The sequence below is a fragment of the Pleurodeles waltl genome, chromosome 4_1, assembly GCF_031143425.1.
Source record: "Pleurodeles waltl isolate 20211129_DDA chromosome 4_1, aPleWal1.hap1.20221129, whole genome shotgun sequence".
Classification (NCBI taxonomy): domain Eukaryota; kingdom Metazoa; phylum Chordata; class Amphibia; order Caudata; family Salamandridae; genus Pleurodeles; species Pleurodeles waltl.
This window is the reverse complement of record NC_090442.1, coordinates 803,177,047-803,191,079: the sequence shown is the minus strand read 5'-3', so window position 1 is coordinate 803,191,079 and position 14,033 is coordinate 803,177,047.

Sequence of the window (14,033 nt, the reverse complement as noted above, 5' to 3'; positions counted from 1 at the left end):
CCGCCAATGTTTTACCACCATTGAATGTCTGCCGTGGTGATTCGTGGGTCATAATGTGATAGTTGTTGTTTTTTTGGTGCAACTGTATGGGTTTTGGGACCGCTACTTAATCACTGACCTTCGGTCAGGCGGATTTGTGTATGTGGCTGTATTCTGTTGGATTGGTGTGTGTGTCATAATATGGTGAACCGATATCCACCACTGTAGCGGTATATTGGCAGCTGTCAGCATGGCATTAAGCAGGATTTACCACCAGTGTCATAATGAGGGCCTAAATGTGCTACGCTGAGACACGCAACACCAAAAACACTTTTAATGGCAACCAAAATCAAGTCTTACCATGTACATAATGTAATTGTAATACATTCTAAACAGAAGCAATATTCCCTTTATAAGTTTTGGTTCTGAAACAAAACCAAAATAAAACTAAAATGCCAACCCAAGGAATGACAAACCAATTACTATATACCTGACAAAATAGCAACCTACCACAAACAATGCACTGTGTACTCATGTGCCAATATAAGGTCCAAAAACATTGTTATCTATATTTAGTATCTTAACCTGAAGAGAAAAGCCAATCCAAAGCTGAATTTATTCCCTTCATAATATAGTCAGGTCCCCTATTATGTCAACTCCCTGGTGTCACATTCCTCATTGTAATAACCACAATATAAACAAAACCTATTAACGCATTTAACAGGTATCCATATTATAGTGTTTTATTGAAATAAAAAACACATCAGCAATCACACAAATAGAGTGCCATAGCCTGCCAGACCTAATTATTTCAAGCAATCCCCTGTTGACTGAATCACATCCAAATTCTGTTAGTCTACTCAAAGGAATATTACTCAATTTTAATCATTCGTCTGAGTCAACATCATGTGCATTACGCCATAGTGATGTTGATCCATATGCTTTGACACAAACTCACTAATCATTTAAATACCCAGTATTAAAATAGATTGTTATACAATAGGTCTTACCTAAGGTAAATGTGATCTTAAGCACAAATGGGAAGTGCCCCAACATACAGCATGTCTGCTGGCATTTAGCATGGGTGCCATCTTTGGTGTTTATTTAACCTATGTGACTTGGAAGTCCATGCATTAGAACCATAAAATTCAAGGGCAAACAAGCCTTCAAAGTACTGAAACAAAAAGTAGAATGTAAAATGAGTACCATATGCTTATATCAAAAGAGATATCAAAAGCGGACTAATTCACACTCTCACAATGAAAGGTAAACCAGACAAAGACCATGTTAATGCTAGTCTTGGATCATCAACAGATAACAAAGTTCAACGCATTCATATATACATAGAACTGAAAAGAATTATTAGTGAATCATAGCAGAACTATTATCCTGTTTAACAATATTTAGAAGCACAAAATATCAAAAGAAATACAGAAAGTAAACCAATCACAAATTCTATAAGTATTTTCAGACGACCACATCTCACATTATGGAAAGAAAGTGTTGTAAAAAAAAGTCTAGCGTATAAAACTAGGACTAAGTGCTCATATCCAGAAAGAAGTCAAAAGCAGACTAATTCACACTTTCAATGAAAGATAAAGGGAATACTGACCATGTTAATCCTAGTCTTGGATCGTCAACAGTTAACAATACAGTTTGAATAATTGATGTCTATGTAAAACTGACCAAAATTAATAATGGATCATGGCAGAACTATTTGGCAATATTAAGATGCACAAAATAATGTAGGAAATACAGATACTGTACTAATCAGGTATTCTAGCTGTATTATCTGACAACCATGTCTTACATTGAGGAAAGAAATAGTAAGTGTCTGAAGATTAATCGATTCATATTTAAGTAACAGCCCGATAGTTCAAAGAAATTATAAAGGCAAATCATTTTAAAAATAAAGCTGTGCTAGATAAGAATAATGGGCCAGATGTAGCAAAAATAAAAATTGCGACTCGCATTTTGCGAGTTGATGCGACTCGCAAAATGCGAGTCGCAAATTGGAATGCCAGAAAAAAAAGCGATCCGATTTTGCGACTCGCAGCCGGACTCGCAACGCTGTGTGCGAGTCCGCAGTTTGCGAGTGTGCAAAAACGAACTCGCAATTAGCGAGTGGGTGTCGCAAATTGCGAATACCTTCAAAATTGCTTGCAGGTGCAGCAGAACACTCCAGAAAGCATACCAGAACACTCTGGAAACACTTCCTGGCACATGATGATGGCATCACAGCCAGGAAGTTAACAAATACACCTGGGAGGAGGGCTCAACAGTGAGTAGTGTCTCTGCCACTCACAGTAGGGTGCTGAGGAGTGGTAGGCACAGCACCATGGACGCAGCAGGGACCAGCCAGGCTGGCAGGAGGGGCAGGAGATCATAGATAACAGCCAGGACAGATTCATGTGGCACATGGCGTTAATGTGCCACATGACTGGTTGGCATTTTCCTGCCCATGGACAATTTCAACTTGTATATAGTTTCTTCATGACATTAATAAAACAGTTATTTTTGTTCCACTTAACAAATGGTTAATAGGTGAGTATGGTGGGAGTTGACACGTACCGTCCAAAATATTGCGTTGCAATGTGGTCCCATCTCAGTCTGCCTTGATTAGCTAGACTCCTATCCCCATGATGGCGATGTGGTTGTTCTTGCTCTTCATCATCAGGATCTGGGTCTGCAGGGGTGAGAGGTAGCCCACGTCGGGTGGCTATGTTGTGGAGGATGGCGCATGCGACCACAATTTTGAAAGCGGTAATGGGGGTGTATTGGAGGGCGCCTCCACTGCGGTGGAGGCATCTGAATCTTGCCTTCAGCAGTCCGAAGGTGCGCTCGATCAGGTTCCTGGTCCTCTTATGCACACTGTTGTATTGCCTCTCCGATTCAGTTCTGGGTGTTAAAAACTGAGTCATGATCCAAGGCCTGAGAGCATATGCACTGTCACCTGTTGGGCACAAAAGTACATGGTCAGGAAGTCCAGATTGTCGTGCACAGTGACCTGTGTGTATGTCTGCAAGTGTCTGTGGCTCTACCTAGGAGGTAACCGTCTCCAAATTCCCCACGTTCCAGGCGTTGATGTATCCCACTATGCCTAAAAATGTATGAGTCATGGGTACTGCCAGGAAACTTAGCTACGATGTCCGTGATGACATAATGGGCATCACAAACAACCTGTATGTTGAGTGAGTGGGTACACTTCCTGTTGCGGAAAATGTGTTCCAGATTAGCAGGGGGGTATATTTGAATGTGTGTCCCATCTACACACCCTATGACATGAGGAAAGTGGACAATGCGGTAAACGTCCAGCTTGGTGCTGTTAATTTCTGCCTCATTCCTTGGTAAGTATATGAAGTGAGACATGTGCGTGACTAAGGCATCTAGGAATGCCCTGAGGAACCTTGACACTGCACTTTGGGATACACAACCTGCCACGGCAATGACCCCCTGATAGCTCCCTGAGGCCAAGAGGTGCAGTGCGCATAGCACTTGCACATGCGTAGGAATGGCGCAGCCACGCAGAGTCTTGTGTTCTAGCTGTGGTTTGAGTAAATCTATTAATTCTAGAATGGCTGCGCTGCTAAGGCGGTATTTGTCATAGATCTCCTCTTCAGTTTGCTGAAAAAGAGTCTGCCTGGTTCTATATATCTTCTCCTGTCTGTGGCCCCTCCTCCTCCTCTGCTGGGCTGCGTAGACTCTCCTCCTCACTGCTATCAGGTATATCTCCGCCCTCTTGAGTAACCCAGATGCCTTCTGGGTCCCCTTTTATACTTTGGTAATGGTTACCACCTGCTCTGAGTTAGTGGTAAATGGGACATGCAAACTGGGCTTTTTGCGACTAGTCACAATTTGCGAGTTGCAATTGCATAAGGTTTGCGACTCGCAAATTGCGACTTGCAATTTGCGGGTCGCAAAATGGGGTCGCAACGGATGCGACTCGCAAACGGGTCCCATCGCTTTTTGCGAGTCGGAAATGGGCTTTTTGCATCCCATTTCCGATTTTGCACTGTCGCAAATTGCGAATCGGCCCGTTTGCGAGTCGCAAACGTTTGCTACATCTGGCCCAATGTGTGCAAGCACATCATCCCAATTCTCACTATGTCCTTAACATTTTATAATAGTGCCCAGTTCACATGCACATGGATCAAGAGGACATAGAAGAAGAGGTGTATTATACAGAAAAGTTGCCAGATCAGTGAAAAAGGAAGAGACATATGATAGTATAGAGACATATTAATCGATAAATATCAGCCAGATGTTTGCCTGGAGAACACATTGTAATAAATCATAAAATCCAATATAGAGACAATCTTCCCTATACCAGGAAATATTCTGATGAAACATAGATCCTTATGTTGGGACAAAAGAGGGTAAGCAGCAGAATTATGCACAATAGCTTTGCAATTATAACATAATTTACAGTATATTTTCTACATCTATAGTCAATAAATTGTTAACATATTTCAGATTAAATTCCAAGAAAGTATTGCATTTCATGGTCAATGTTCAAACCATATTCAACTGAGTGAACACTCATTATCGGGCATGCTTCACATTGCCTTGGTCTCAGTTCACGGTCACCTCCCATAACATCTTAGTTGACAACATCAATCTCATGAAAGCCAAAGGTACAGTGTAATCCCTGAGCCACGCATTTTTTATCATGTGATGATATCTGGTATTTCTCACCCTGCTGTTTCAAGGCCCTGAAATGTTCTGCCATACATTCCCTTAGTGGTCTGATGGTGCTTCCCCCATATATTTTCTTACATTTTGAGACAACAGATTGAGTTGTACAATCAATATGTATAGTGTACTCCCGTTAACCATAATATGTACATTTGGTTAAGCCATCCATGGACCATTTACACATACCACAATGGCCACACTTGAAAGGACCAATAGAGTGTTATGTAAGCCATATCTGTTGTCTCTTGGGAGTAGGATAACTGGGGTATACCATGTTGCATATAGTTTTTCCTTTGAGGTAAGTGATGCTAGAGTAGGTTGCAAGGAATGGTTATAAATCCTTGTCTTCAAGCAGTAAATGCCAATGTTTTCATATGATATTATGAAAAGTGTTAGATCCCAGATTATAGTTAGTAACTAACCTGATCAATTTGGATTTTTGATTATGGTCTCAGATCGTGTTAGACAGTGTAGTTATGCGTTTAATACTACGTGGTTCGTCACTCGCTCTTCTGATCATATTTTTGTCATAACCCAGAGCATGAAATCTATACTCAATATCATCTAGTGTCTGTTGAAACATATCGTCCTCACTGCAATTATGTCTGGCTTTAATATTTCTCTATAAGTAAATTGAGTTAATTTTTGGGTGTAGAAGGGCACTGGATGTGGTTTTCTTGCTATAAGTTTTACTATGCATTTGACCATCCTTTACATATAGTTCAAGATCTAGGAATACTACCTTATCATAACTATATTGTTAAGGAAACTTCATTTTATACAATTTGGAGTTCAGATTTGCCAAATTCTTCCGATTCCACTCATGTGTGTGTTCAGTTCATGAAACAATCATCAAGAAAACATCCCAAGCAGAATATGTGGTTGTTCCATTTCACACCCATTGGGCCCCAAACATACAACTCCTCAAACCACTTCAAAAGAAGGTTTGCAAAAGAAGGTCCAGATTTGGAACCCATCACTTAAGACCGATTGTGCTTAATATCACATTTACCTTTAGGTAAGACCTATTGTATAACAAGCAATTTTAACACTGGGTTTTTAACTGATTAGTGAGTTTGTGTCCGAGCATACAGATCGAGAGCACCGCTGTGTAATGCTCATGATGTTTATATTGTGGTTATTACAATGAGGAATGTGACGACAGAGAGTTGACATAATAGGGAACCTTACTATGATATGCAGGGAATAAATTGAACCTTAGATTACTTTTCTCTGCAGGTTAAGACACTAAGGGGGTCATTCTGACCCTGGCGGTCAAAGACCGCCAGGGCGGAGGACCGCGGGAGCACCGCCGACAGGCCGGCGGTGCTCCAATGGGGATTCCGACCGCGGCGGTAAAGCCGCGGTCGGACCGGCACCACTGGCGGGCTCCCGCCAGTGTACCGCCGCCCCATTGAATCCTCCACGGCGGCGCAGCTTGCTGCACCGCCGCGGGGATTCCGACCCCCCCTACCGCCATCCAGATCCCGGCGGTCCGACTGGCCACTGGCCACTGGCATGGGCATTGCAGGGGCCCCCGTAAGAGGGCCCCTACATGTATTTCACTGTCTGCTGCGCAGACAGTGAAATACGCGACGGGTGCAACTGCACCCGTCGCACAGCTTCCACTCCGCCGGCTCGATTCCGAGCCGGCTTCATCGTGGAAGCCTCTTTCCCGCTGGGCTGGCGGGCGGTCTGAAGGCGACCGCCCGCCAGCCCAGCGGGAAAGTCAGAATTACCGCCGCGGTCTTTCGACCGCGGAACGGTAACCTGACGGCGGGACTTTGGCGGGCGGCCTCCGCCGCCCGCCAAGGTCAGAATGACCGCCTAAGGGGGTGATTCTGACCTCGGCGGTAAAATGCCCTTACCGCCGGTCAGAAGACCGCCATAACACCGCCGCGGCCGCGGTCAACCGCCACGGTCATTCTGACCCACAACGGCCAAACCTCCAAAAATCCGTCCTCCACTGCAGCCCGCCACATCGGCGGGCAGCGATAAACTGGAGATGACCAAACCTCCACCGTCACGCCAACAGAAATACGCCCATGCCATTACGACCCACGAATCCACACGGCGGTCATTCAAACGCGGTATTCCATTGGCGCTACACACCGCCGCGGTCAGAATACACACACATCACCAAAACACAGCCACATTGGACAATTTGAAAAACACACACCTGATACACATACACACACCACACAATCAACCAACTATAAAACACACACCCACATCACCCACAAACCCCTGCGACCCCAATTACTGAGAGAAGGAGAGAGAGACACAGCAGACAATCCAAAGCAAGACACACTGAGGCACACTACACCATCAGACACACCACATAGTAGCACAAAGCACCACTCACCAACACACTCCTCATCACATACACGACCCCACACCTCACCCACACCACCCCATGGCACCCCAAAGGCATCCACGATTTTCGGACCAAGAACTCCGGGTCATGGTGGAGGAAATCCTAAGAGTGGAACCCCAGCTCTTCGGCTCGCAGGTGCAGCACACCAGTATAGCCAGGAAGGCGGAGCTATGGCAGCGGATCGTGGACAGGGTCAACGCGGTGGGACAGCATCCCAGGAATAGGGAGGACATCCGCAAAAGATGGAACGACCTACGGGGGAAGGTCCGGTCGATGGTCTCCAGGCACAACATCGCGGTCCAGAAGACTGGCGGCGGACCCCCACCCACCCCTCCCGAATTTACATCGTGGGAGCAAGAGGTCTTGACCATCCTGCATCCTCAGGGCCTCGCAGGAGTAGCCGGAGGAATGGACTCTGGTAAGTCCGATCTCAACTACTATATCCCCCACACCCAACCAGCATGCCAACCCACACCCCCACCCTCACCCCCAACCCCCCAGCACACATCCTTCCTGACAATGTCTCACCAGCACAACCCACCCATCCAAACACCAACTCCTGCATGCCAACACAAACCATGGGAACCCATCACCTAAGCATGACCACTGCACTAACCCCTCCCCCCCACTAAATACCCTCACAACACCTCCCTCCAGGGAATGCCTGCACTGGGGGACAAGGGCACCCACAACACGCATGCTATTGCACACACAGAAACAATAACCAAACTCTCTTACCCCATGCAGGACCCCAACGACAACACACCAGCCAGGAGGGTCCAGAAGTGTCCATCCCACCACCGGAACAGGCCCACACTGAGGATAGCAGCTCTGTCGACAGTGAACCTGATGACCAGCCTGGACCATCGGGGACCTCTGGGCAGTCGGTTCCCCTCACCCAGACACAGGCCACACCAGACCCGACCCCCTCTGCCGACACCAGCACAGCTCCCACCCAGCGGGCCCATGTCTCTGTCTCTAGGACAGCTCAATCAGCGGTGTGTCTGCCACTCCAGGGCACCCAGGCTAACCCGACACCCCAACAACAACAGGGACCTGGGGGCAGTGGGAGCGGGCACACCGGCCAGGGGACAGAGGCCGGGGGAAACCGGGCAGCTCGGAGGGCTGCTGTGCGACAGGGGGGGGAGGAGAGGCCCAGGGAACCCACTCTCCAAGAGGCCCTCACCACCCTCATGGGGGCCTACCACCACTCCCAAGAAACGATGGCGACGGTACTGGCCAGGTTCACTGAGATCCAGGCACAGCAGGAGGAACGCTACATGGGGTTCAGGGAGGAGCTGAGAATCATCGGGACCGCAATGGGGACCATCGTCCTGGCCCTCCACAGGATAGAGGACGCGTTGCGGGACCATGGTGCACCACACAGGGCCCCTGTCACTAGGCCGGACCAGGAACAGCCTACCACCTCCGCCGGCGCTAGTGGACAGGAGGTCCCAACACCTCGACAGCCCCCCAGAACCCCACCTCCTGCTGAAGAACAACCACCCCGTAAGAGGAGCCTGAGACCAAAGAAAAAGACAGAGTAGGATGTCAAGACCCCCGCCAGCAGGACATACCCCCTCAAGTCTTCCCACTGTCCCACATTGCCACCCTGTCCAACCATGAACTGCCTATGCTCCATCCTTCCACCGGCAAAAGAACAATGCACCTGTGAGACTGAGAACTGGACTCTGCCATGGATATTCCTCCACCCCCACCCATCACCCTTAGAATCACATGTACCGGTATCTAGCACTGTAAATAAATCACATTTTGCACACAAACCTGTTTTGAGTCATGCTGTATTATTAACAAAGGGATAACATATTACTGTTCAATTTCTGTTCTGTCAATTAGTCATGACAACATACCAATGTCAATACGCTGTATTTCATGGGCGAACCAAGCAGAAGTCAGGTACTGAGTCAGACAGCACTGAGAAGGGAAGGGAAAGGCATAAATTAATAAAAAACATCTGTGGGGAACTACAGAAAGTACAGATGCAGGAGGCTAGAAGCAATTGTGAAATGGCGTGGGTGATTCTTACCTGGGTGTTACTGGAAATACTGTTGTATCACTCTGTCCCTATTGTCTGTGTCGTCCTCAGAGTCTTCCTACTCTTCACTCTCCACAGGCTCCACGGCTTCTACAACACCACCATCTGGACCATCCTCCTGCAGGAAAGGCACCTGGCGTCGCAAAGCCAGGTTGTGAAGCATACAGCACGCCACAATGATATGGCACACCTTCTTTGGTGAGTACATTAGGGATCCACCAGTCATATGCAGGCACCTAAACCTGGCCTTCAGGAGGCCAAAGGTTCGCTCAATCACCCTCCTTGTACGCCCATGGGCCTCATTGTAGCGTTCCTCTGCCCTTGTCCGGGGATTCCTTACTGGGGTCAGTAGCCACGGCAGGTTGGGGTAACCAGAGTCACCTATTAGCCACACACGTTGTCTCTGTAGCTGCTCCATCACATAGGGGATGCTGCTATTTCGCATCACATACGCGTCATGCACTGACCCTGGGAACTTGGCATTTACATGGGAGATGTACTGGTCAGCCAAACAGACCACCTGAACATTCATCGAATGATAATTCTTTCTGTTTCGGTACACCTGCTCATCGTCTTTTGGGGGTACCAAAGCCACATGGGTCCCATCAATGGCACCAATGATGTTGGGGATATGTCCAAGGGCATAGAAATCACCCTTCACTGTGGGCAAGTCACCCTCCTCGGGGAAAATGATGTAGCTCCGCATGAGTTTCATCAGGGCAGACAACACTCTGCTCAAAATCTTTGAAAACATAGGCTGAGACATTCCAGATGACATGGCCACTGTGGTCTGGAATGACCCACTGGCCAAAAAATGGAGGACTGACAAAACCTGCACCAGAGGGGGAATCCCTGTGGGTTGGCGGATGGGGGACATCAGGGCTGGCTCCAGCTGGGCACACAGTTCATGGATAGTGGCACGGTCAAGTCGGTATCGAAGGATTATATGGCGTTCTTCCATTGTCGACAGGTCCACCAGCGGTCGGTACACGCGAGGATTCCTCCTTCTCATCCCAAGTCCCAGCGGACGGTGCCTAGGAAGGACAACATGGAGCACAGAGTCAGCCAAACCACAGGTACGTACAGACAGCTTGCACAGTTAAAGAATGGCAATGGGTTGAAAGGCGTGTATGTGTGGCAATGCAAGGCCTATGCCTGTGTGTCGCAGTCAAAACTAAGCCATGTGGGCCCTTGAAATGGCGGCTGCCTGACCTGTGAAGTGGGACAATGGGATGTGAGGTCACTGCGCTGGCGGGGCACACCGTGGTGGTAGGCGGTCGAAGACCGCGGCGCAAAGCCGCATTGGTTAACATTGAAGCCTATGGGTTTCAGGAGCCAATAACGAAGTGCGCCGGCGGTCGCGGTACGCACCGCCGCGGTACGCACCGCCGCGGACGTGACCGCCATTTTCTATCTGCTTAATCACTCGAGACCTGATCATCCACAGGAGAGGACCTATACTGCAAGTGCTGCTGTGACCTCGGTCTGGAAGATACAATGGCTGCTGTGACTGGGGAAAGGGCCCCTGCCTTCACGTCTGAAGAATTGGACAAGCTCGTGGATGGGGTCCTCCCCCAGTATGCGCTACTCTACGGTCCTCCAGACCAACAAGTGAGTACCCCGGGTGCTAATGGAATGGGCTATGCCTGTGTGGATTGGGGTGGATGTAAGTTGGTGGGGTGGGGGGCGAATGAGGAGTGCAACGCCCGACAGATGAGAGCATGTGCCATATGGCAAAGTGGGTGGGGGGGGGCCAATTACATCTAACATGCAGGCCATTGATGATTTCCTCCTTTCCACCCTGTACATGTCTAATAGGTCAGCGCCCATCAGAAGATCGAGATTTGGCGTGCCATCGCCAAGGAAGTCCGGACCTTTGGGGTCCACAACAGACAGGCACCCACTGCCGCAAGAGGTGGGAGGACATCCGCCGCGGAACAAGGAAGACCGCAGAAACACTGCTGGGGATGGCCTCCCAACCTAGGAGGGGTGCCAGTCGCACCATGACCCCCCTGATGTCCCGGATCCTGGCGGTGGCCTACCCTGAATTGGATGGGCGCTTTAAGACATCACAGCAGACACAAGGGGGTGAGTATCAGCACATTCTCCTATCTTTCTGCGCAGTGGAGGCGTCTGGGTGGGGGAGGAGGGCTGTGGGTGACATTAGGCCAGGGCGCTTTCTGTAGTGTAGTCCTCTCCCTTAGGCATGGCCCTGTGCCCCCGGCCCCCACCTCTGTAGGGTGACAAGTACAGCCATTGAAGGTCCAGCATCTCCCATGTGCGCGTTTGACGTCTCTTGGCCTGTTGTCTTAGTCAGTAGTACTGAGTAGTGTACCCCGAATGCGCGGCTTAGTGCATTAGGCACCTGTGTCTGTCCTCTCCGCCAACGGTGTTGACATTGCATGCACTCAACCTGGTCTTCTTTTTTCTCCCCCCACCCTTTCTCTTCATCTTCTTGTGCATGTGTGCATTAGCATCATCAGGCGGAGGAGATATGGCATCGGAGCACGAGGGAGCTGCAGGACACAAGGCCCCGGTGGGCCCAGGAACAGACACCGAGGGCACCAGTGATCCGGAGGGCGAGGGGAGCACCACGACGGGGACCGCTGGTGAGAGCAGTGAAAGCGACACGTCCTCGGATGGGAGCTCCCTAGGGGTGGCGGCAACATCCGTGCCCCCCGCCTCTACAGGTACAGCCGCCACCCAGCGCGCCAGCCCCGCCCTCCCAGCAGCCCCTCAGTCTTCGCTCCGTGCCGGTTCGCCCAGGAAGGCGCGCGTCTCCTTCGCCCCAGGCACCTCAGCCCCTGCCCCTGTTGCCCCTGCTGCCCTCAGTGCGGAGCTCATTGACCTGGTAAGGACGCTCATTGTTGGGCAGACGACCCTTCTGAATGCCATCCAGGGTGTGCAAAGGGAGGTGCAACAGAGCAATGCGTACCTGGAGGGCATTCATTCGGGTCAGGCTGCCCATCAACGAGCGTTCACTGCTCTGGCCTCAGCACTGACGGCAGCCATTGTCCCTGTTTCCAGCCTCCCTCTTCTGACTGCCTCCAGCCTGTCTCTGTCTCCTGTTCCTCAGCCTATCCCATCCACACCATCAGACCAGCCTGCACACACCTCAACACCCAAGAGCAGCTCATCCAAACACAAGCACCACAGATCCCGCAAACACTCACCCGAGCAACACCCAGATGCAGACATGCCAACAGCCACTGCCACCCCTGTGTCCCCCTCCTCCTCGTCTCCCTCCTCCCTCCCTGTGACGTCTACACTCACACCTGCATGCACCCCAACATCAGCCAGTGCTTCCATCACCACCTCACCCTCCAGTACAGTCCACACTCGTGCAGTCACCACCCCCACTGCCATGTACACGTCCCCTGTGTCCTCTCCCACTGTGTCTGTCACCCCCTCTTCCAAGACACACAAACGCAGGCAGCCACCCACCCAACAGCCATCCACCTCACGACAGCCTACAGCACCAGCACCTTCACCCAATGACAGCACACCTGACTCTCCTACAACCACCTCCTCTACCTCCACTTCCATCTCCACTTCTCCTACCCTTTACCTTGGCCCTAAAAAACTTTTCCTGGCTAACCTTAACCTCTTTCCCCCCGATGACCTCCCCCATCCATCTTCAAAGAGTCCCAAGAGCACCGCAGCCACCACCAGCCCAGCTTCGGGTGTCACTGTTGTGCCTGGGTTCTGGAGCCCACCCTTTGGGATCAGCAGCAAGGACACGTCCAGCCCCCCCCCCGGCAAGAGGACCCGCAAAACCAAGGACCGCCGTGCGAGGACCGACAGAGCTGCCCCCAAGGAGCAATGTGCGGCCACTTCACCACCCACACCATCTGGGGAGGCAAGGGCCCGAGAGCCCCATCAAAGGAGCGGAAGGGCAGCAGGAGCGCGGAGAAGGTGGACCCCACATGCCACATCCCAGCTGGGAAGGAGGACACTAAGGAGGCCAGGAGTCCGTCCCCTAATGGTCCAGAAACGTCACGGTCCGAGGGCGACTGAACAGGGAGTCCAGGCCAGGTCTGGCTCCCTTGACCTGCTGGATGGGCACCGCTGAACAGGGCCCGCGGTGCAGAAGAGCACCGCTGAACAGGGCCCCGCCGTGGAGATAGGCACCGCTGAACAGGGCCCGCGGTGCAGAAGAGCACCGCTGAACAGGGCCCCGCCGTGGAGATAGGCACCGCTGAACAGGGCCCGCGGTGCAGAAGAGCACCGCTGAACAGGGCCCCGCCGTGGAGATAGGCACCGCTGAACAGGGCCCGCGGTGCAGAAGAGCACCGCTGAACAGGGCCCCGCCGTGGAGATAGGCACCGCTGAACAGGGCCCCGCCGTCTCAAGCACCGCTCCGCTGGGCCCTTCATTTCAAGCACCGCTCCGCTGGGCCCTTCCTGTCAAGCACCGCTCCGCTGGGCCCCGCCGTCTCAAGCACCGCTCCGCTGGGCCCTTCCTGTCAAGCACCGCTCCGCTGGGCCCTTCCTGTCAAGCACCGCTGCGCTGGGCCCCGCCGTCTCAAGCACCGCTCCGCTGGGCCCCGCCGTCTCAAGCACCGCTCCGCTGGGCCCTTCCTGTCAAGCACCGCTCCGCTGGGCCCCGCCGTCTCAAGCACCGCTCCGCTGGGCCCTTCCTGTCAAGCACCGCTCCGCTGGGCCCTTCCTGTCAAGCACCGCTCTGCTGGGCCCCGCCGTCTCAAGCACCGCTCCGCTGGGCCCTTCCTCTCAAGCACCGCTCCGCTGGGCCCCGCCGTCTCAAGCACCGCTGAACAGGGCACCGCCGTCTCAAGCACCGTTGATGGTTCATTGTGCCCACCATGCCTCCTCCTTGACCAGTGGAGACTGTCATCCACCTGATGGACTGTGGCTTTGCACTCCCCAGGATGGTCCAGTGGGCAATCCACCCACTGCAGAGACTTGA